This window comes from Culicoides brevitarsis, chromosome 3 (genome assembly GCF_036172545.1).
Source record: "Culicoides brevitarsis isolate CSIRO-B50_1 chromosome 3, AGI_CSIRO_Cbre_v1, whole genome shotgun sequence".
Taxonomy (NCBI): Eukaryota; Metazoa; Arthropoda; class Insecta; order Diptera; family Ceratopogonidae; genus Culicoides; species Culicoides brevitarsis.
The window spans coordinates 26,571,236-26,594,816 of NC_087087.1; the positions used below are offsets into that span (position 1 = coordinate 26,571,236).

General features: G+C 26.1%; 1 protein-coding gene across 5 annotated transcripts in view; it reads left to right on the top strand.

The window, feature by feature from the left end:
• LOC134833088 (C-terminal-binding protein) overlaps nt 1-23,581 on the top strand; it is a 46,344-nt gene that overhangs the window by 16,734 nt on the left and 6,029 nt on the right. For all 5 annotated transcript variants that reach the window (XM_063847275.1, XM_063847273.1, XM_063847274.1 and 2 more), the window contains exon 2: nt 10,195-10,261. The gene's annotated coding sequence lies outside the window, so the exon portion shown is untranslated. The remainder of the gene's footprint in view (nt 1-10,194; nt 10,262-23,581) is intronic.

Here is a 23,581-nt window from a genome sequence, read left to right on the forward strand (position 1 = left end):
TCCTTGTACATTTCAACCTTAATTAAATGTTTTAATTTTTCGTAATCAAGTCGATACTTTCCTGCTGTTGAAACTTTTTAATGAAATCGTATTTAATTCGAGTCCAACTTCTACGAAAAAAAAATTCTCTTGAGCGCCTTTCACGAAAGTTCAGACGTGGGCGAGCCCAAGCAATCGCAATGAAATTTAATCTCTCTATTAAAATTCAATCAATAAAATATCACTTTTTTCATCATTCATACAATACATGTTATTATTACAAGCTCGTGTTTAACTGTAACGCGTTTTATTATTTATTACGCTTTTCTTTCTCCGTTTCGAGACACACACACACATATGTGTTCAAGTCGAAATTATTGTCTTGTCATGCTTTAAATTAATGTAACTCCAAGTTGAAAATTATGTTTTTAACAACGTAACACTTTGGATTTTAGCATATCTGTCAGAGGTGGACTAACAGGTTGATTTTGTGGCTTAAATGGAGCTAATTTTGTCGTATTTTGAAGAAAATACGGTTTTATATTCAAAATGTGCATTGGGGTGAAAATTTTAAATGTGAGCTGGGGTAAATTTTTTAAATGTAAACTGGGATAAAATTTCTAATCGGGGTTTGCATTGAAATAAAATGCAAACTGGGCCTAAAAGAAAATTTAATTTTATAAAGCAAAAAATAGAATGTGCTTTGGGGCTGAAATTGGTACAAAAATGAATGTAAACTGGGATAACAAATTTCAAATTTTTAAAAGCTTATAAAAATTATCTTTATTCAAGTCGAAAAACAAAAAAAAATTAAAACGTGCATTAGGAACAATATTGAACAAGATAAATACAAAATGTGGACTGGGTCAAAAATTAAATTGTCACCTGGGGCAAAAATTTAAAATGTCAACTGGGTCAAAAATTACAAAGTTAACCTACAAATATTTACTAAAAATTCAAAATATTCGAAATGAACAAAAATATAATTCACAGTGGGTCAAAAATTCAAAATGTGCATTGGGTCAAGTCATGTTTTTGAATTTTTAGTCCAAAATTAATAAAAAATTTATAAAATAAATCAATTTTGGGCCCACTTTCTCTTTCGCAATCCATCTCTGTGCGTACTTCATGTAACATAAAAAAAATATGAAATAAAAGTAAAGTGAGCATTATTGTAAAGTAAAGCGAAAGAGAGAAAAGTAACCGTTCATTTCTGGTTATTTACAAAAGAAAAGTTTCAAGTGACAAAATACTTTTTAGAGCATAAAAATTCAACTGTGTAACATTTTGTGGCCAATTATTGTCAAAAAAAAAAAAAATACTCAAAAGGGAGTACTCGTCCACTTTCCATAAATAAATAATATTTGCACATATACGCACGAGAAATAATACATTTCACGAATGGTTTAAAATAAATATCATATTATGATAAATGTTTTGCCACACACATGATGCATTTTAAATGTTTTTTCTGTCCGTGTCGCGTATACTTGAGTACGGTACTTACCTACACCCACCAATTACAATTTCATTAGTTGAAATCCGTGTATGTGTGCCAAAATTTTCGTTTCGTTTTGTCGACATCATCGTTCGTTGTCGTTGTCGTCGTCGTCGGAAATTCATTGCTCGTATCATTAATCGCTTGCGCATTGCAATATAATTTCCCGTGTTTTGTACGTTACATTCCGAAAAATATTTTTTTTGTGTATTTTAATTGTTACACAGTGGACTCCAATGAAGAGAAATTAACTTTTGTCAAAAAAAAAAAAAAAAAAAAATTAAATCATCATAATTTAATTTTTATCGTTTGAAAAAAAAAGTAATTGTGTCAAAATAATTTTTTATTTTATTTTTTTTTTGTTTAAAAAAATACCGGCAACTTTCACGACAAAAAAAAATTAATCGAAATTCCAACTAACCAATAATTACAACTTTGTCTATTAATCTCGTTTCAATAATTGAACAAAAACATTCACGCCTAATCGTGTAGCGTGCGTCGTATAGCCGCATACCGAGAGACGCAGGCAAGCCGTCCACAGACGTAATAATAATGAAACTTGTTCTGCAACAGTCAGTCGTTTATTTGATTTCATACCGTAACAACATACAATAATATTGCTGCGTCGCATCGTCGTATCGTCGTCGTCGTTGTACGAGGTGTTTTTTTCGGTCGCTGTGAAAAAACCTGTGTGCTCTTTGAAATACGATTCACGAAACGCCAAAAAAAAAATAAATACAAAAAAAAAATAAAATAAAAAGGTTTTGTCTCTTTTTCTGCACTAGAGACGCGAAAACAACAAATATTTCCAAAGTTACATGTGCTCCGCGTATTGCTACACAAGCGACATACACAAAATCGCGCGCTAAAATAAAAACAAGTCAAGAGCAAGAATATATACGGTGAAAAAAAAAACAACATTGTATGCGGCATAGACATACAAAAAAAAAATTATCGATATACATATTATATTGTTTTATTTTTGAAACAACAAAACAAGACGACGACGAAGAAAAGTTTACTTTACAAGAGAAAAAAAAATATTCTATGGAATTGTAATGAAATGTGTTAATTTTTTGGGACGTTCTATTCGACGTCGTCAAAAGGTGTCAAAAATCTCATCACCATCATTTCAATAAAATTTATATTTTTTGAGATTTCCGGTTTTTACACGTTTGACCTCACCCTCAAAAAATAATAAAATAAAAAGATTCCGAGAAATCGATCACTATTACTCGTCGTCGAATGGAACGTCCCAAACACCGCATAAAAATAGTGTAAATAAATGAAAATATAATATTTATTTGTCTATCCACCGTGTAGCGCTATTTATTCGTATTTGATTCGCCGTTCATGTTCAGTTCACGGTGATATACTAATAAATTTTTATTTCATTTTTTTTTGCTGTTTCAATTTTTTTTTTATTTTTTTTTTGTTCAAATAATTTTTTTTAAATTAAATTTAAAGTTAATTTAAATGAATTTTAATTAAAATTTAATAATGAAAAACAATTTTTTTTTTATTTAAAAAATTATTTAATATTAAATTAAATAATTTATTTAAAAATTATTAAAATTATTATTAAATTATTTAAAAAATTATTAATATTTTTTTTTTTTTAATTTAAAAAATTTTTAAAATAAAGTATTTAAAATTTTTTTAATTTTAATATTATTTTAAAAAATATTTAATTAATTATTTAATAAAAATTAATAAATAAAATAAAAATATTAAAATATAAAATTAATTAATTTTAATTTAAAAAATTATTTAATTTAATTATTCAAGTTAATTATTAAATTTTTATCAAATTTGAAGTAAAAAAATAAAATTAATTAATTTTTTTTATTAAATTATTTATTTTTAATAAAAAAAATAATTTAAATTGAATTTTTAATTATTTTCTTTTTTAATAAAATTTAAAATTAATTATTTTTATTTTTTAAATAATAATAATTTAAAATTCAATTAAAAACAAATTTTATGTACATAAAAATTAATTTAAAATAAATTATTTTTAAAATAATTTCTTTTAAATTTAAATTTATGAAAAAAACTCAAATACGTATGACAAAAAAAAAAATTATAAAAAAATTGAAGCAGCTTTAATATTTATTATTTGATTGTTCAAGTGTGACAACAACTGTTTTTCAGCTCACCACAAAATATCAATAACAAAAAAAACAACAATGTTAATCGAAAAAGATTAACAAATTGAATTTCTTCGAAACGCTGAAATAAAATTTTAATAGAACAAAAGATTAACATAAATAAATTTAAATCTCGCAAAAAAAAAGATGAGTTAAATAACTAAAATAAAGCAGACGTGTGTGTGTCGACTGTCAGTCGGTCGTTACTCAAACTTGTAAAGTGAATAATAATAAAAAAAATATATAAAAATAAAAATATGATGAATTTCAAATCATATAAATAAATAAATTTATATTTAGCAAATTGATGTTTTTTAATACACGTACAAGCTGTACATCGTTGAATTGCAGCAGTGAAAAAATATTTATAAATATTCATTAGTACGATTACCATTACTTACCGCTGATACTTGAAAAATATTTTTTTTTCTGTTTAAATGCAACAACAACAACGTAAGTTTATATTTATTTTGTGTACATTTCTATAACGTATGTAAAAATAGTTAGTAACGTGTTTATGAATTTATAAAAAAAAAAATTGCGAGGAGATGCCTTCCTTTGATACTATTTTGCCTGACTTTTTACTATAGTAATATATACAAAAGTTAATGGATGTAATTCTGTGCGTTCCTCGATTGACTCACGATGAAATAAAAAAAAAATAAATTGACGCGCATCACATTGGATTAATAACGAAACATCACAATTTTGCAGTTGCTGCATTTATTCATACAAAAGTGCACCGTTCATGTGAAATAATGATGATGATGTTAATTGATCAACTATGAAATAATCGCGTTATTTATACGAACAGTTTTTTTTTTCATTTCTGTAGACACAAAAATAATTGTCGCATCGAATGAGTAATACGAGTCGTGTTTGTATAAAACTGTAGCGGCTAAAAGTTGAAAAATATGTTATTGTATCGTATACAACACAAATTAATTTGATGATATTTGAATTCTTGATTAATTACTCAACTATGATGATAATTTTACTGTGAAATTCGGCTAATTAGATAGGTGTGTTTATTCAATTTGACTCCCTGCAATTTCTAGAGGTATTTTGTTGTTACTCGCTATTTATGCGAAATGCATTTCATTGTCCTTATGGCGTTCGAGGCATTGAAAATTTTAGTATTTTTGATTCGTTTGAATTGAAATAATGTTTTAAAAATAAAGGATTTACTGTGAAAATGTTCTGAATATTTTTAAAAATTATTTTTTGTTTTATACTTTTTAGTTCGAATTTTTGGCGCCAATTTTTTTTAAAGATGAATTAAATTTTTTAAAAAATTCATTATAATTTAAAAATTTTTAAATAATGGCTAATTAAGATATATTTTAGGCAATTATGAAAAAAAAATCAAGCGCCATCTATTGATTATTTTGAGATATTGATTTCTAAAGAGCTTTTTCAAGAAATTTAAATATGATTTACAAAGTTTTTTTTTAATAAAATCTATTTTTCATTATTTTTTATTTGTTTTTGATTTCACTAAAAAGAAATTTTGAGTAGACTTATTTGTAAAAAAAAAATGTCAGCGCCATCTATTGAATATTTAAAAAAAATTTTTTGAAGAGCGATTTAGACAAGTTCTTTAAGATAAAAATTTTTTATAAATTTTTGTAACTTATTTAACTTAATTTTGAAAAAAAAATCCAATGAAAAATTAAAGCGCCATCTATTGAAGATATTTGATATCTTGAGTTCCAAAAAAGTTTAAATAAGCATCGAAAAGAGTTTTTTAAGAAAAACAATTTTGATACTTTTTTTTTGTTTTGAATTTTGCTAAAAAGGTATTTTGAGAAGACTAGTATTAAAAAATCTCAGCGCCATCTATTGCATATTTTTTAAAAAGTAACTTTTAAAGAGCAATCAAGACAAATTATCGAAGAAAATAAAATTTTTATTAGTTTTTCAGCTAAGGAATTTATTTTTAAAAAAATCTAATGAAAAACCCTCAGCGCCATCTATTGACTAATTTTATACCGTAATTTTGAAGAAGCTATTAAGTCAAATTTTTATAGAAAAAATATAATTTTATATAAATTTTCATAACTTTTTTAATTCAAAAAATATTTTAAGAAAATCTAAAAAAAAATGTCAACGCCATCTATTGACTAATTTAAAATAATGACACCTAATGAGACTTTAAACCAATTTCAAATGAAAAGCAATTATAAAACCGATTGCGAATTGTGACAGATGTTGAATTTAATGTGACATGATAATATTTTTGCCTTGTTATCAATAAAATGCAGCAAGAGACGAGAGAACAAACGACATACACAATAAATGTTCAAAATCAATCAACGTACACACATAACTTTATTGAATCACTAATTAACAAATATGCCTACAAATGCCTGAAATGAAATGAAATGACGAAACCAATATATCAATACTGTTTAAATTAATGAAATAAATAAAGCTTGTAGAGAAATTTTGTGGTTGTCGATGTTTAATGCCGTTACCTTTAGTAGTATTATTGCAGAAAAATTTGACAAGCGCACAATTTGCAGTTAAGTGCATTTAAATGTTCAACCGTATTAAATATCAATGTGCAATGACCACATATGGGCTTTTTCGTTGCATAATACGCAAGTGTGCGAGAAGAGAGCCTATTTTATTATTATTAATAATATTAAAAGGTGTTAAGTTACAATTGCTGCAAGCATGGAAAAAGTCCGATGATGCTTTGAACCACCAGCAATGCATCGTTGCTATCGACACACCCAAGTAACGCGCTCTTTTCTAAATATAATTTTGTAATTATAGCAAAATCATTTACAAGTAATATTAATTTATTTGCACACACACAACACACATTTTTCGCCATGAGGGATTTATTTGAATAAATTATTGATTTGTGTTTACTGGTTTGTTTAAAATAATCTGAATGTGCTGCGTTGATGATTAAAAACGTTGTTGTCTGCGACGCGGCTATTTATTTATTTGTGTCGTGGATTATGCGCTTTTTTACTGTGATTTCGGTGAATAAATGCAAGTGAACCGTAAATTTGATTTTCATTTGCATTTTACACAAATTTAAATAAATAATGAGAGAACAATATTTTATAAATTTCTACAGTCAACCATCCTACAGGATTTCCATAATTTTATAATTAAAAATGAAAATTTTTTATCTCCCGTTGGCGCTTGTAGTATCGAAGGGAAGTGAAAGTACAAAGACATTTAATTTTAACACTTACATAAAAATTTATCTTATTTATCAACGTACAACGCACCAAACACGGAAATTGCTCAATTTCATTAAAAAGAGTAAAAATTGTTATATATATTTATTTAGTATATTAATGTAATAACCGACATTAAACATGCCATTGACATAAATGCCAGTTTTTTTTCTTGTGCTTTTTCTTCGATTATTATTACGACATAGGCTTTCATTTGGTTAATTGAATCAAAAATGGAGCAAAAACACGACGAAGTAAACAATATGTTGCCCAAATAGAAATTTTCGGGGTGAAAATTGTTTGAAAATAAAAATCATTAATTTTTAATTAAACACTTTTGGTAATTTTTAAAATTAAATAAATAAATTTATTTTATTAAAAATTAATTTTAAATTAAAAAAAATATTAAAAAAATTATAAATTAATATTAATTTAATCAATTTATTTTTATAAAAAAATTTCCTTAATTTTTTTTTGGTATTTAAACTTTTTATGGCGAAATTTTCTTTCAACGATTTTTAAAACCCAAATTTTTTCGTGATTTTTTAAATTATTTCCTCAAATTAAACATTCAATTTGCGAAAATAAAATATTTAATTTAAAAAAAATAATCTTTCAAATTTTTAAAACTTTTAAAATTAAAATAAAATAAATTAATTTAAAAAAAAAATAGAATTTAGTAAAATAAAAAAATCAATAAATTTAAATAATTTTCTTTAAAAATTTAAGTTTTAAATAAATTTAAAATTAAATTAAATAAAAATTAATTTTAGATAAAATAAATTAAAAAAAATCAATAAAAATTTTTATAAATTAACAAAAATATTTTAACAAAATTTTTATACTATTTTTCCTAATTTTTTTTTTTTTGTTTTTTTTTTAAATCATTTAATAAATAAATTAAAAAAAAAACAAATAAAATAAAATTTGATAAATTATTTAATTAATTAATTAAAATAAATAAATAAAAAAAATAAAAATAAAAATTAATAATTTCAAAATAAATTTCTTTAAAAATTTTAATTTAAAAAAAAAATAAATTAAAATTAATTTTTAAAACTTAAATTTAATGAATTTAATTTTTTTCTAAAAAAAATATTTTACCTCAAAATTTCTAAACGAGTAAAAAAACAAACAAGTAATAAAATAATGTCACGTTTATCTCTGAGGCATACCCACATTTTAACTCAGACAACTTTCTCTTTCACTACCAAAGTTAGCGAAAACCCTTCGCCGTTCCGATTTCCGATAAAATCAGCATAAATATTCCGATAAAAAAAAATCCACCTGACTCGTCGAGTATTTATTCTGCATTTGCTGACACCGACATACTTTAATCGAATTACTACTAAAACACCTCAAATTTCATCAATTCCGAATTTTATTCGTTTTTCGCTTGTACGAGTTTTTCGATTACATTCCTATTTATTTTTTATTTTTATTTTGCTGCAACAAGCAATAATTAATCGCTGGTAATTTGTGCGATGTCAGAAATGTCGTAGTATTGGCTTGTGCTTTAAAATAACTATCATGTCAATGCAGGTCATTCAGTTTTTATTTTATTTTTTTTTTTTTTTTGCTTATGCAAGTAAAAACGGCCCATTTGATTAAAATCTGTCTGTTTGCATTTTTTTTTTCAAAGTTCTTCAAAAATTTAAATAACAAATGTAACCTGTGTCATGTCATGCCATTCAGTTCAATTTTTTCCGCTGAACATGACATACAAAGTCTTAAATGACAATAAAAAAAAATAATAAAAAAAATCGTATCATCATCATATATTTGTTATGTACTTTTTGAAATGAGCATCGGAATGGGGTACAAAAATCTACATTATTCTGCAATTCTTTATTATTCCTCTTTTTTTTGCGTTGTGAATGTTTGAGTCGATCGACAACAATGTGTGTAGATGAAGAAAAAACGGCAGATGTCAGCAAATATTCACTAACTTGAGACAATAATAAAACAAGTCCGGATTTCATTTGATGTCGGGGTGGACAGTTAAACGAACGAATTTTGCCTCAAGACAATAAACTGTAAAGAGAGAAGGTGGACAACTTTGTTTCAACAAAGGAAGCGAATTCAGCGAAATTTGATTTGAAGACAAGAAATTGAAAGATGTCCAATTTCGCAGACAAAATGACAAAAAAAAAAATTAAAAATCTTTGAAGTGAATTTTTTCTAACAAAAAAAAAATAATTTTGAGCCTTTTTACCTTTAAAACCTTTTTTAAGCAAAATAAAATTCAATTCAATTCAATTCAATTCAATAAAATTAAAATAAAATAAATTTGGAGCTGAATATTAAATAATTTTTTTTTTAAATTTCTGGATAAAAAAAATATTTTGATTTATACAAGACAAAAATGTAATTTAAAAAAATAATCAAGAAACGAAAATTTGATTAAAACTTTAAACATGGAGAAAAAAATTATAAAAGGTAGACAAAAATCATTTTTTTTTAAATAATATTTTTTTTTGTCTACTTTGTCTACCTACAACTAACAAATAATAAAAAAAACAAATAAAAAATTCAAAAATTTCGAAATTCATGTTTAAGAATTTTAAAATTGTAACGTAAAAAAATTAAATTTATTTATTTTTTAATCAATTAAAAAAATTATTAAAATAATTTTTTAAAAATTCAAGTGCTTAGAATTGATTTAAAATTAAATTAAAATCAAATGAAATCAAAAAATGGAAATTTAAAATTTTTATTTTTTTATTAAATAAATTAATTTAAATTAACTAAAAAAATATTTTTGACATATTAAAAAAAAAATAAAAATCTAAATTTTTTGATAAAAAATATTTAAAAAAAATTAATTAATTAAAAATTTAATTTAAAAATTAAATTAATTAAATTAAAATTTTTAAATCAAATTAAAAAATTAATTTAAATTTAAAATACTTAAAAACTCAAATTTTCTTCAAAAAAATAAATAAATTAAAATCTCGAGCCTGAACTTGATTTTCAGACTTACAAAGCCCTTGGAAATGGTAATTTTTGCATTTTTATATAACACACACGTACCACTTGCACTTCACGTAAATCTTAAAAACTGCTATTGTTTAAAAAAAAATCCGGCTAAAATATACGATTATTACATTCAACAGCAATTTATTATGGATGGTGCATTTCTATTGTGCTTAACTTTAGCGAAACTCTTGTGTGAGAATTAAAAAATAATTGGTTTTAGAACGACTCGTACATTTGAAAAAATTGTTAAGCATTGCAGTGAGAAATAAATTAGCGGATGTTACACGGAAATGTTGCGTTATTGTCGTCCTGTGTTAATTTTAAATTTTTTTAAAGTGACTTTTAAAGCTTTAAACTAATTTTTTATTTTTTTTTTCTCTCTTTTCAGATTCAATCCCGATGAAAATCACCACAAAATTAGGAATAGCTGTTTAATTTTAAAGCAATTATAAATGGTGAGTGCCAAATGCATTTCAAGAAACACTTTCGCTCGTTGTTGTTGTTGTTGTTCCTTGCCAGTAGGAAAGTCTCGTGTGTGCGGATAAATAATAAAATGAAAAACTTTTCGTACAGACTTTGATTTCACGCAAATATAATAAACTTCTACTTTTGCTTCTTCTTCTTCTTCTTGTGGAAGGCACATCGAACTACAACTTTGTTCGGTATGGCGCGTTAAAATTAACCTTTGCGTACACGTTATATGCAAAGCCTCAAAGGAAACAAGTTTAGAACTTATCTCATTAATTTATTTATTTATAATGTAAAAGTTCGTCATATCTTTCAACGTGCGATAAAATTTTGTTGATTTTTTATTTTTTTTATTTTGAAAATATGTTTGCCAAAAGTTTCTCCTGTGTGCATGTGAAAAGTGATGAGAAAATTTTAACTTGTACTAAATTATTGGTTTTTGTCTTGTTTTTGTCAGATTTTCTTGAAATGATTTATTTTGACAAGGCGTTGAACACCCAAAAAAAAAAGATAAGATTTTTCAATTGCACGCGTTCGTTTTTTTTTCGCAGGAGAAAAAAATGCAGCAACTCTCGACCTAACGATAAATTTTATCGATTCGTGTTTTTTTTTTACATCCGTTCGCCAATAACAAGCACATCCCGTGAACAAGGAACATCCTTATATCATCTTAAATGCCTAATAAATAACTGCATTTTTGCTATCTTTACACATTTTTAACACACATAGCGAACATGACTTGTTAAATTGTTTTTCTCGGAAACTTTTTTTTTTTTGAGGTAAATCCAAGTTCTGAAAAAAAAATCAGATTTTTTAGAAAATATTTAAATTTTCTATTTTTTATTATTTTTAATTTTTTTTTATATTTAGGTAGTTTAAAATTATTTTTTTTAATTTTTTATGTTTTTTCAAAATTTTTAACATAAAAAATTTAAAAAAAAAATAGAAATTGATCAATTTTACAAAATAATTTTAGAAAATATTTTTTTTTTATTATTAATTATTTTTTATTTAAATTAATTAATTTATTTTATTTGATATAATTTTTTTAATTTCAAAAATTTTTATTTTTTATTAAAATTTCAGCAAAAAAAAAATTTTAATTAACTTTTTTTTTTTTTGAACATAAAAATTAAAAAAAAAAAAATAAAAAAAATTAGCCCAATGCACATTTTAATTTAATTAAAATTTAATTTGAAAAAAAAAATAATAATTTTTTATCAAGTGTATCCTCAAAAGTCTAAAAAATTTTTTTATTAATTTTTTAAATTAATTGTTAAAAAAATTAAGTGGCATGAAAAGTAAAACATTTTAAAATGTTGTAATTTCCTTTAAAAAAAACGATGAAAATCTTTAAACGAACAAATTTTGATTTTCCAAGAAACTCTATTAAACAAGTATTTTTGTGCTACAGAAGAAGTAACAAAAAAGTTTGGCTAAATTACCAAAGTTTTTTCCTATCATAAATTGTTTGTTCGTTCACAGAAAAAAAAACTTGCGAAAAGAGGAAAAATCTATATGGAGACAATGTCGCTCTATTAATTCATCCGCTATGTTATAATTATTGAAACTTTTTTTTTTATTTCTTTCTCCCGACAGGTGTTTTTTTTATTTCTATGTGAGAGTCAACTTTTTTCCAACTCAATTTTTTTTCAACTAAAACTTTTTTTTCTGAATGAAATAAAATGTTTTGACAGATTAATAAATATCTCAGCGAAAAAAAAAATTAATTAGAAAACGTTTTTAACCCCTTTTTTGTCTTTTTTAATGAACATTCATTCTTTGTGAATGTTGAAAAGTTTATCCCATAGCAAACTTTTTTTTAGCTATTTAGACGCGTCCTTCGCCTTTCAAACTTTTTTATAGCTGATTTTCATGTTCACTCCTCTCTTTTACATGACATCAAAAAATAAAAAATGAGATTTCCATAAAAAAAAAGTTTAAAGCTAAAAAATTCTTTCAACTATTTTTTTTCTCTTCCATTTAAATTTTTATCATATGACATACATAGAAAACATTTTTTGCATGAGATGACACTTGTATACCTTAGCTACGGAGAAAAGAGTTGAGAGAGACAACAAAAAAAAAAGTTGGAAAAGAAAAAATAACGAGAAAAACTTTTTTTTTGTATGAAACTTCCAAAATTATGACATCAAGCGTGAATTTTTTTTCTATCCCTTTCCGTGTTATGTTCACAAAAATTTTTTTTTTGTAAAATTTAACTAAATTTTTGATAATATTAAGTCAATATAAATTGAAAATTTTCAGAATAAGTCAAATGAAAAAAAAAATTACTTTTTTTCAAAGCTTTAAGTCAAATTTTATAAGAAAAATTAACAATTTTTTCACATTTTTTAAAACAAAAAAAATCTGAAATTATGATTAAAAAAATATTTTTTTTAACTTATTCATCAACTTAAACCTTAATTAAAATATTCTTTTTAATAAAATTTAATATTAATTTTTTTTTATTAAAATTAATGAATTATTCAAAAAAAAAAAAGTTTTAAGAAAAAATAAATAAAAATCTTTCATTTTAACAACAAAAAATATTTTTAATATTGACTTTAACTTTTCTTCAAATCGAAAAAAAAGTTTAAATTTAAAAAAAAATTAAAATAATAATTTAAAAATAATTTTATTTTAAATTTTAAAAAAAAAATAAATAATTTATTAAATCAATAATTAATTAAAAAAAAATAAATAATTTATTAAAAAAATTAAAATAATAATTTTATTTTTATTTATTTTTTCTTAAAACTTTTTTTTTTTTGAATAATTCATTAATTTTAATAAAAAAAATAATATTTAATTAATTAAATTAATTTAAAAAATTTAGAATATTTTAATTAAAGTTTTAAGTTGTTGAATAATTCTTTAATTTTAATTAAAAAAAAAAATAATTAAAATTAAATAAAAAAATATTCGACATGGAAAGGGATTCACAATTTGCCATTTTTCACAAATAAATAACCAGACGTTTCCATTAAAGCATTTTTTCAAGTCGAATTTTTATCAGTTGTTTACTTTTTCGTTTGTAATTAAACAAACTAGCAGTAGTTTGCTCGAAGCCATAATAAAACAACAACTTACTAATATATAATAATTATCTGTAGAAATAAAGTTCGTATTATGATTCAAATTTACAAACAAAAAAGTTGTTACAAACTTACGGTACGATGGCAAAACTTTTCACAACTTCTGTGTACGTTTTATTTTAAAATACGAAGCAGCAGAGAACGAGAGAAAAAAAAAGAGTAAAATACAAAATTTAAAGTTATATCAAAGTTGAAAAGTATTTTTGTTTGATACAATGTGTTTTTTATGTGAACCTTTCTTTTATCACCCGAAAAAGGGACATTTACACAGAACGACGAAGACGGAGAAAGGCAATGAAAAAGTTCAACTTTTAATAACACCACCACACCATTGTATCGCTTTTTGTGATTATTATTTGTGTTTGGGTGAGCATCGAGTCGAGGCACAACCGAGTTTAAAAGACATACTTTGTCATATAATAATCAAGGATGAATTTTAAATGGTGTTACTGTTGCTGTTGCACACGCGTCGCTTGTCTATAGACAGAAACTTTTTATTTTTACGAACGTCGCCTCTACTCTCGAGTTTATAAAGAAAAATTAATTAAATTGGGAAAATTATTCAAAAGTTTTCCATTTTACGTTTTTTTTTTCTTCTTCTTCTTCTTACACTCTGTTAGTTAGCTAGACTTTTCTTTGTCTTTTATTTCATTCTATTATATTTTATGTAACTTATAACTTTTTTACTTCGATGGGATGGTTCGAACGGATCGGGTGACATTTGAATAGTTTGTCACCGAAATTGGATTAAAACAGATTTGGGGAGACGTTTCCACCCCCGAAAAGGTCAATCAATAGTGGTTCATTAGGAATTTATTGCCATACCTGAAGAGAAAAAAACACGCAAACGGAGCAAAAACAATAACAAGAAGAAGAAGACAAAGAGTCTAGAGGTTAAACTTGAAAATAACATATTTGAATTGAAATAAAAAGAAAAGTTTGTCGAATAAGGAAAAAACTTTGCCAAACAAAAAAAAAATATTATATGTGTGTCTATAAAAAAAAACAAGCATAAAAAAAACTTTTTCCGTTATAAAAAGGAAATACAACAAAAAAAAAAAAGTTGAAAAGTTTCTGTTTATTTCGTCGAGTCGCTCACGCTCATGCAAAAAAAAAAACTTTTCATGAAATAATTTAACAAAAAAAAAAAGTACGAGGCATACCGCAAAAAGTAAGGAGAATGAAAAAAATGTGCTAGAAACATTCAACACTTGCCAGCATGACACGTTGTCTGCGCGTCTGCATTTATTTCTTTCATGTGTCTCGTAAAAAGGTCATTTATTGATTTCATATCAACCGAAAGAAGAAATTCCATTCGAGTCAAAGATTATCGCACGAAAATACCATGACAACAATGATAAAAATGACATAATACGATCCTCCCTATCTTTATTTCTTTTCTCATTCTCTCTCTCTCTCGCTAATTTCGGAACAATTTAAAATATATTCAAAAGAATGTTTTTCTCGCATGTAAAGAACCTTGCATTACAGCGAAACTTTTCCTACTAATTAACGAAACATTAATAAATATATCATAACTCTCACTTAAATTCCTTCTCCTCGTTTTACACATTTTATAAAAGAGGCAAAGAGGGAACGTCGCGGTTGAAACGAAAAACTTTTTTGTTACGTGTGACAAACAAAAGCATCATCTGCCGCCTTTTGTGAATTTTCACTTTTCATACATTACATTAGAAGGTTGTGTCATCACATCTCCCAATCAAATATATTAACACATTTTATGAGGTCTCTTTTAAAAGTTTTTTCGCCCCCTGGTAGATGATGACAATATTTATGTAGCTATTTGTTCAGTGTGGTTTTTAGAAGGTCGTGAATTTTTTTTTAATTGTTGGTTTTTCCGGAGATGGGAAATTTTATTTTTTTATAAGATCTAAATCTTGCAAAATTTAGATCTAAATTAACTTAGAGAGCAATATAAAATTCTGCTTTGTCTCTTAATAAAAAATTAAAACCTTCAATAAAAGACATTCAAAAAAGGTGTACTTCCTTAAGGTATGCAATGAAGCTTACACTTCATTTTCTTAATTTCTTATGAGTTTCATCATAATTTTTAAATTTTCTTTTATTCAAAAACCTTCTCAGACCTCAAACTAACACATTGCAAAAACCCCTACAGAGATTCGTAGACCAAAACTTGAGATATTGCGTTACAAAATTATTAGTATGGATTTTCATGTATAAATTTGAAAAGCTATACAAATTTTGTAACGTTATAGCTCAAGTTTTGGTCCACGAATCTCTTTAAGGTTTTTTGTAACGTGTTAGTTTAAAGTCTGAGAAGGTTTTTGAATAAACAAAATTGAAAAAATATGATGAAATTTATGAGAAATAAAGAAAATCAAAATGTAAGCTTCATTGCATACCCAAAGGAGCACAAAACTATTTTTTCTTTAAAAATAACTTTAATTGCATAATTTTTGATCAAAATTTCTTTTTTTACAACAAAATGTAAAAATTTTCTATAGTAGGACGAAATCTACAGGTCCATTACTCAGTAAAAAATCACCTTTCATGAACTTTAAAAACATTTCAAATTTCCCGAGAGCCTTGTTAACATGCTTTTCCAGCACTGATCTTCAAAAAAAAAGAAACATACGTAAAACTTTTCATATTTCGTAATTTTAAGTTTATAATTAATATCTTGAAACTACATCACATACAAGCCCATGAAATTTTCGCCATAAATTACACGTATTTAAAATTCACAGGATTGCGGATTATATTTGAATTGTGGTAAACATACACTGCCTTCTGTTGGCAGAAATTATTATTGTTATTAAAGTATTTCGCCAAACACTGAAAAATAAAAGCCGGCTGCTCTCTGTCGTGTACCACGAGGAAAAAGGTCGTGTACGTGTTTTCTTCTTCATCGTCATCATTGTTGTTGTTGTTGTTGTTATTTCTACAAAGTTTTGCCATGATAACTTTTTTTTTTGCTCCATGTGAGTGAGTGAATTGGCGGCGGCAGCGGAATTAAAGTAGGACACACATCCCCCCTTTATTTCGTGTGTATGTGACATATTATAAGCAACTCAGACATTAAGATGATGTTCGAGAGTAAGAGAAAAGTTAAAAGACACGCATTGTACCGTGAACAATTTAGAATTTGTATTGAAGCCAAAAAGTAGATTGAAAGTACGTGGAAAATATAATAATAAAGTTTGTTTGCTGCTTCGTTGTCTGTTTCTGCTTTCTTCTTCTTCTTTTAAAACTTTGTATCCAATTTTGTTTTACAGATGAAGTGATACAAAAGTTTTGTGTCATCCCCCTTTTAATTTTGAGACATGCTCACGTTAAAAAACCCAAAACGATACGAAATATTTTAAACTAAATAAAGTTTCCTTTTTTTGTCAAATTTTATTAAAAGCAAGTGTATAATCTCACATGTGAAAGAAGAAGAGAAAAATTTTATTGTTGTTATTTATTTCGTTTCAACCCCTTGAGAGATCTGTGAAAGTATTTCGTCGTCGTCGTCGTCATACGTGGAAACGTAGAGGAATCAATATTTAATTAATAAACAACAATTTAAAGTTTGGCAAACAATTTCAACAAACTTTGAAACTCTCGATAAAAACACACACACAGACACATCATCAATACACAACACCGGAGCTATTAAAATGCTTGTTTGATAGATTTAGACATAAACCCGGCAAAAACTTGTTGTGTTTGTGTAGCCGGCATCCATGCGTGTCTGTGTGTGGGAAGTGTAGAGAAAACTTTATAAACTAGACTAAACACATGACATCCATGCACCGAACGACGACCATCGATTGAGTCGAACAACAATTACAAAAACAAGAAAACTTCATGAGAGAGATAAACTTTTATTTCGCAGAAATTTGATTTTAAGGATGATATTTTTTTTTGCAAACGTTTCAAGGGTCGAGGTTAATTTCGTATGCAACTCAAACAATCATTTCACGAGAAAATTAATTAATTTACAATTCAAACAACAACAGTTTAGGTATCATCGGAGTAAACAGAGAGATACAAAACATGCAAAGGGCGGAAGTGGTACACGCACCAAAATAACAACACGAAATGATGTTATAAATTTTGGCGTGTCGTGTACTTTAATAAATATAAATATGTATATTCAGTTACGCGATCGATACGGATTAGACAGATGAAGTTTTGAGGGATTATGACAGGGGCTGTTATTGATTTCTTGGACTTGAAGTTTTAAGTCGAGTAGTTTGCTTGGTTTGAATTAATTGGAATAAATTGATGCTTTTGAAGATGCTTAAGTTCATCTTCACCTCAACCCATTTGAATTTGAGGTCTTCTTTAATGAAGGGTTAAAGATATCAATAAACTTGTATTGAGTCGACCGTAAAACAGCATACCTTCTACCACAAGAAACAAAACTGGCTGTCTACTACGCACATGTGCACTCTCTTATATGGCATCCATATGGGGAGCATCTAGTCACGTGAACCTTGAAGTTCTTCAACGCCTCCAAACAAGGCGATGAGGTTCGTCTTTTTCCACGAATACAGTCACCGCTTACTATCCACAACAGAACTTTTCAAGAAATACCGAGTCCTCAAAATTCTTGAGCTGCTTAAATATGAGCGAACCATGACTATTTTCAAGATGATCAAAGGCTTGACAAAAACGAACTTGACTATCCTCCTAATTAGTGAACGACACAGCTATGACACCCGACGAAGATTTAAACTACAAATCCCGCTATCCAAGACAAACTACTCGCGGAACAGCATCTTTTACGAGGGCTTGAACTTTTACAACGAACTCCATGTGAATGTCCGTCGAACTGAAAACGTTGTGTACTTTAAAACTGAACTAAAAAAATCTTGACCAACGTGTACTGATCTGTCCCTATGTCCCTTAAGTTAAGATAGCTTTATGTATTAGAATTAGTTATCCTAATTAATGTTCCCTACTACCGAAAACAGCAAATGCTGAAGAGGTAGTTTAAAAAAAAAGAATAAATAATAATAATAATAATATTCAAGAAGCTCAGTAGGGTTAAACTTTTAATCCGGCAAAAAGAATGTTCTATCGTTGAAGCAAATTCTGCAGGTGTCATCAAACCTCAGGAGGTTCATGCTTCATTGAGAAACAGAACCTTAAGGGACCAAACGTGTAACATTTTTGTGTGATAAAAACGTAAGGATCTTAAGTCAAGTTCCTTCATGAATTATCAAATTTTGTACTGAAATTCGTTCGAAAGTATTAAAAATGAGATGGTTACATCTCGAATTAGAAATCTATGAACGAACTCCAGTACAAAAGATGTTCATGAAAGCTTCCTTGACTTAAGATCCACGTTTTTTGAGAAACAGTACACGTTTGACCCTAAAGTCCAAATTCAGTCTCACGTGTAACAGCATTTCATTTTGCATGAGATTTTTTGACGGTTTTGTAGTATTTACAAAAACGTCCCAAAAAAAGGATTTGAAACAAATTAAGTCAAAAGTAGGTTTCTTCATTGAGAAACAGAACCTTTTTTATGATGAGAACGGGTATGTCAAATCAGGTACTTCATTATCAAATTTTGTACTGAAATTCGTTCGAAAGTATTAAAAATGAGATGGTTACATCTCGAATTGGAAATTTATGAACGAATTCCAGTACAAAATTTGATGATTCATGAAAGAAGTTTCTTGACTTAAGATCCTTACGTTTTTCTCATACAAAAAAAAGTTACACGTTTGACCCTTAAGTCCAAGGTTCAGTCTCATCCCTTTTTGTAATTCATTTAAATCAGTTTCATTGTTCAAAATCAATATCGAGCTGCAGTAACCAATGTATGGCCCATCCTTGAATCTGTCAATCTTCATTGTCTTCAGTTGATGTTAAGCTAAACTTTTTCATCTCTGGATCATGATAATAAATTGATAGTTGATGTACTTTAATGTTCAATTCTTACCCAAAAATAAAATCACGCCGACAATCATTATTATGATTATAACTTTATAAATTAACATTTATTGCAACGACGATTCGATTTTCCGTTTTCCAAGTTGATACAAAGTTGTTGGGCAAAAAAGTACGACAAACTGTTTTAAAACTAGAAAACTTTTTTTTTTTTGTTTTATTTCTCATTTTCTAGTTTTTTTTTTCTGTCTTTTGTATTGTGAAAAGTTGTTCGTTTTGTTGTTTCAACTACTTTGGTACTTTTCAAGTCCTCCAGCTACGGTTGCCTGGTGTGATAAAATTATTATTGAAACTTTACAAACTTGTGCATTTTTGATGGATGCAAAATTTGACAAGAGAATAAATTTTATGAGAATTTTTTGGAATTTTTGACCTTTTCAAATTTTTGAGATTCCTCTGTCGTCGACGAATTCATTAAACTGAAAAATAAAAGAACAAAAAAAAGTCAAGTAAAAAAAAGTTTATTCAACAATAAAATGAAGAAAAAAAAAGTTTTTGAAGAGTAAAGAAAAGAAAGTTTTTACTTTATTTTTTCCCGCCTTAACTTTTCTTGTTTGTCTGCGTAGTGTAGGCATGTACTACCGACAACTTTGAACATATCAATAAATAAAGTAAAAGGAACTGCAGGAACAATCTCGTTTTCTCTGTGTAGACACAAGAAAAAAAAAGTAGAAGAAAAAAGTTGCTTTTGGAAGTTTTGGAAACTATTTAAACTTTGTCTGCAAACACAAAGACAGAAAAAAAATACTTAAATGAAAGTAGACACACAAGAAAAAAAAAGGTAAAATATTAATTCTTCGTACTTTTTTTTCTTCTTTCTACACGAAAACCCCCTTTACATCCCTTTGAACATTTTTTTGTGCCATCGCGCCATAAAAATTGCATGAATTATTGCTGTTCTTCCGTTATTCTCGTGTTTTTTTTTCGCTACCAATCTTTATCTCCCATTTTTAATATTATAAATCGCATAATTTTTCCTCAACAAATTTTTTTTTCTACTTTATATTAAAAGTTTTTTGATCACTTATTTAAAAAGTTTTCAAAACATTTGCCAAGTATCTCTGACTGCAAGCCGTTTGACCGTATCTGCGCTGTATGGCAGTGAAATTTCTTTTTAATTTTGTTTTTTTCTTCCCGCACACTTTGTTTTCTTTTTATTTCACTTCGTTGTTTGTATTTAGCCACACACACTACAGTCACAAAAGGGAAAAAGGAAGAAGTAGAAATGAAAAGTTTTATTAATTATACCCCCGTTTTCGTCCTTTAGTAGAGATAATTTATTCTTGTTTCGCTTTAAATGATTGTGGGCACAATCAACAAAGTTTGTAGTAAAAAAAAAAATTTTTTTTCGCCAGAAGAATGACTAATGAAGGTGTCGTATTTCGATTTTTTACTTTAGTTTTGTTAGAAATATTTTTATTTAAATATAAAATGTGCATTGGGACAAAAATCTGAAATTTGCACTGGAAAAAAATCAGAATGTGAACTGGGCAATAATTTAAAATGTTCTAAATTTACTCTGGAGTAAGACTTACAAATATGCAATGGGCTACAAACCGAAAATGTTCGCTGGGTCAACATTTCTAAATGTGCATTAGGTAAAAATTCAAAATTTCTCGGGCTGAGAAATTCAAAATATACACTGGGTCAAAATTTCCGAATAAGCATCAAAATAAAATTTTAAATTTCTCACTGGGACGAGAAATTCAAAATGTGCACTGGGACATAAAAATAATGGTATAAAACCACATTTTTTTCTCGAAATGCGGTAAAAAGTTTGTTTGTCTCTCTTGTTATTTTATCTTAAAACTTATTTTAAGTAACTTTCTTACTCGATGCAGACAAATCAAAGTTATCGAGTCACATGATAAAATTCGTTAATAAGCTCAAAAAACATCAAAACAGAGATTTACTTACCGAAAAAAAAACAAACTTTACCCAAAAAATGCACCAAAAAGAACAAAAAAGTTTGTTCATGATGTTTCCTAGATTATGATTATTATTTTTGTTACAACATAAACTTTGTACCGCTTAACAAAATCTACGAAAAAAAAATTGCATGCGAATAAACTCATAATAATGTAGAGAAGAGCGGCATCAACACACTCATGCAAGTGTATTAACATTCCCCCAAAGTTTGTTTTGCAGATACATCGTTGCTTTTCGTGCATGTCTGGAGGTGGCTTCCACTCATCCTATTTAACTTTGTGTGCCATTTCGTGTGCAAAGGATACTATATGCAGATGTCTGAAAAAATATGAGAGGAAAAAGAAACATTATGAAAAATAAATAAAGTTTTGTACATTGCATCCTTCTGCAAAACGCAAAAAAGCAAAAAGTAAAATAAACGTAGAAGAGAATTCACACAAACTCAATTGAAAAGTTTCATTATGTAATAATAGTTTGAACTTTTTTTATGCTTGTTTGTTCGTTCACATGTCATGTAAATGTAAGAGAGAAATTCTCTTGAAATATGGGTGAAATTGAATATAAATTCAATTTTTAAAGTGTTTGTTTTGACTACGAATTTGACAAAACACAGATTTTGCTTATAAAAATGACAAATAATTTTCGATCCAATTTTTTTTTTATTTTTATCTAAGGTTCATTAAAAATCTGATTGAGAAGATTAATTTCTATGTTCAAAATAATAATTTAAAGTTTTTAAATTAAATTTTAGAATTTTTTATTTTCATTTTGAATTTCATTAGAAAGAATGCTTAACTAAAATTTCAAAAAAAAAAAAAAATAATTTTTGTTTCGTGACTTTATTATTTTTTTTTTCATCTAAAATTTAATAGAAAATTTGTTTGCTGGATATTTTCATTTCAATTTTTCGTAAAATTAATTCAATAAAATAAAAAAATTCTTTTAAAAAATATTTTTGCTTTTCCCGCTAAATTATTTGACAAATTCGGAAAATAAAAAAAAATATTAAAAGTAAAAAAAAATTGCGAATTTAATTTAAGTCAAAAGCTTTAAAAATTAAAAATCATTAAACACAAATTAAACATAATTTTCTAAATATTTTATTTTTCTACTTTTTTCTAATTTAAAATTTAATTTAATTCATTTTTTTAATATTTAAATATTTTTCAAGAAATTTTAAATCTTCCACTTTTTTATAAGATTTTATTTTTTTTTAATTTGAAAAAAATTAATTTAAATAAAAAAAATAATTAAATTAAAAAAATTTAAATAAAAAAATAATTAAATTAAAAATTTATTTAAATAAAAAAAATAATCAAATTAAAAATTAATTTATTTATTTAATTTTTCGTAAAATTAATTTTAATGAAATTAAATTCTAAAAAGAATTTTTATTAAATTTAATTTTTTCAGTTATTAAAATTTTTCAATAAAATTCAAGCCTTAATTTACGAGATATTTAATTTTTCAAATGGATCAAAAGATTAAAATTAAAAAAAAAAAATTAAATCCTTTAATATTTAATAAATATTTAAGAGGAAGAGTTTTGAAAGCTATCAAACGCACAAAGGACATTTTCCATCCAGTCATAATGGCGACTTACTTTACATGACATTCAATTGATTGTCTCTGATGCTGGAGGACATTTTGCTTCGAGCCAGTTTGCGAGTGTGAGTCTCTTCAGCAGAGCAAATATGAATTGATTCGAATTAATGTCCCACTTCAAACGAGCACTTGAATAGAGTTCGTCCATTTCCATCATGCTTTCATCCGTAAACAAGACTTTTTTTTTGCTACATTGTTTCATTCAAGTTGGATTGAGACAAACACACACACTCACTTGACTCCAGATTGGATACAATTTCTCATTTATTTGTAACAAAGTTATTGTTGGCTTTATCCTCCCTCGTCCCCATTTCATACTTTTGTGTCAAATACAGTAATTTCATACGAAAATATTTGAATATTTCAACTTGGATGTCCTTGTTTGCTCTTCTTTCTGCAATTTTATAAATAAATAAATGAAAAATTGTATTTTATTTTCCCTTATGATGTTTATTAGTTTGCCTCTATTTGCCCCGAAACGGAATGAAAAGAGACAATTTCGCTTTGTTCTTCGGCAAAAAATTGTAACCTTGCCAACTTTTTATCCCATTTCCAGTAAAAATGTCTGTGATATATTGCATTGACTGCAAATTTCAAGCCAAAAACAAGCAAAAAAAAAAAAATGCGAAACAAAGTTTTGTAATATTTCTGAACAGAAGCAATAAGCAAACAAGACAAGACAATTTATACACAAAAGGCGTCGAAATGATAAATTTTATGAAATTTATGATGAAAAAATTTGTTTAA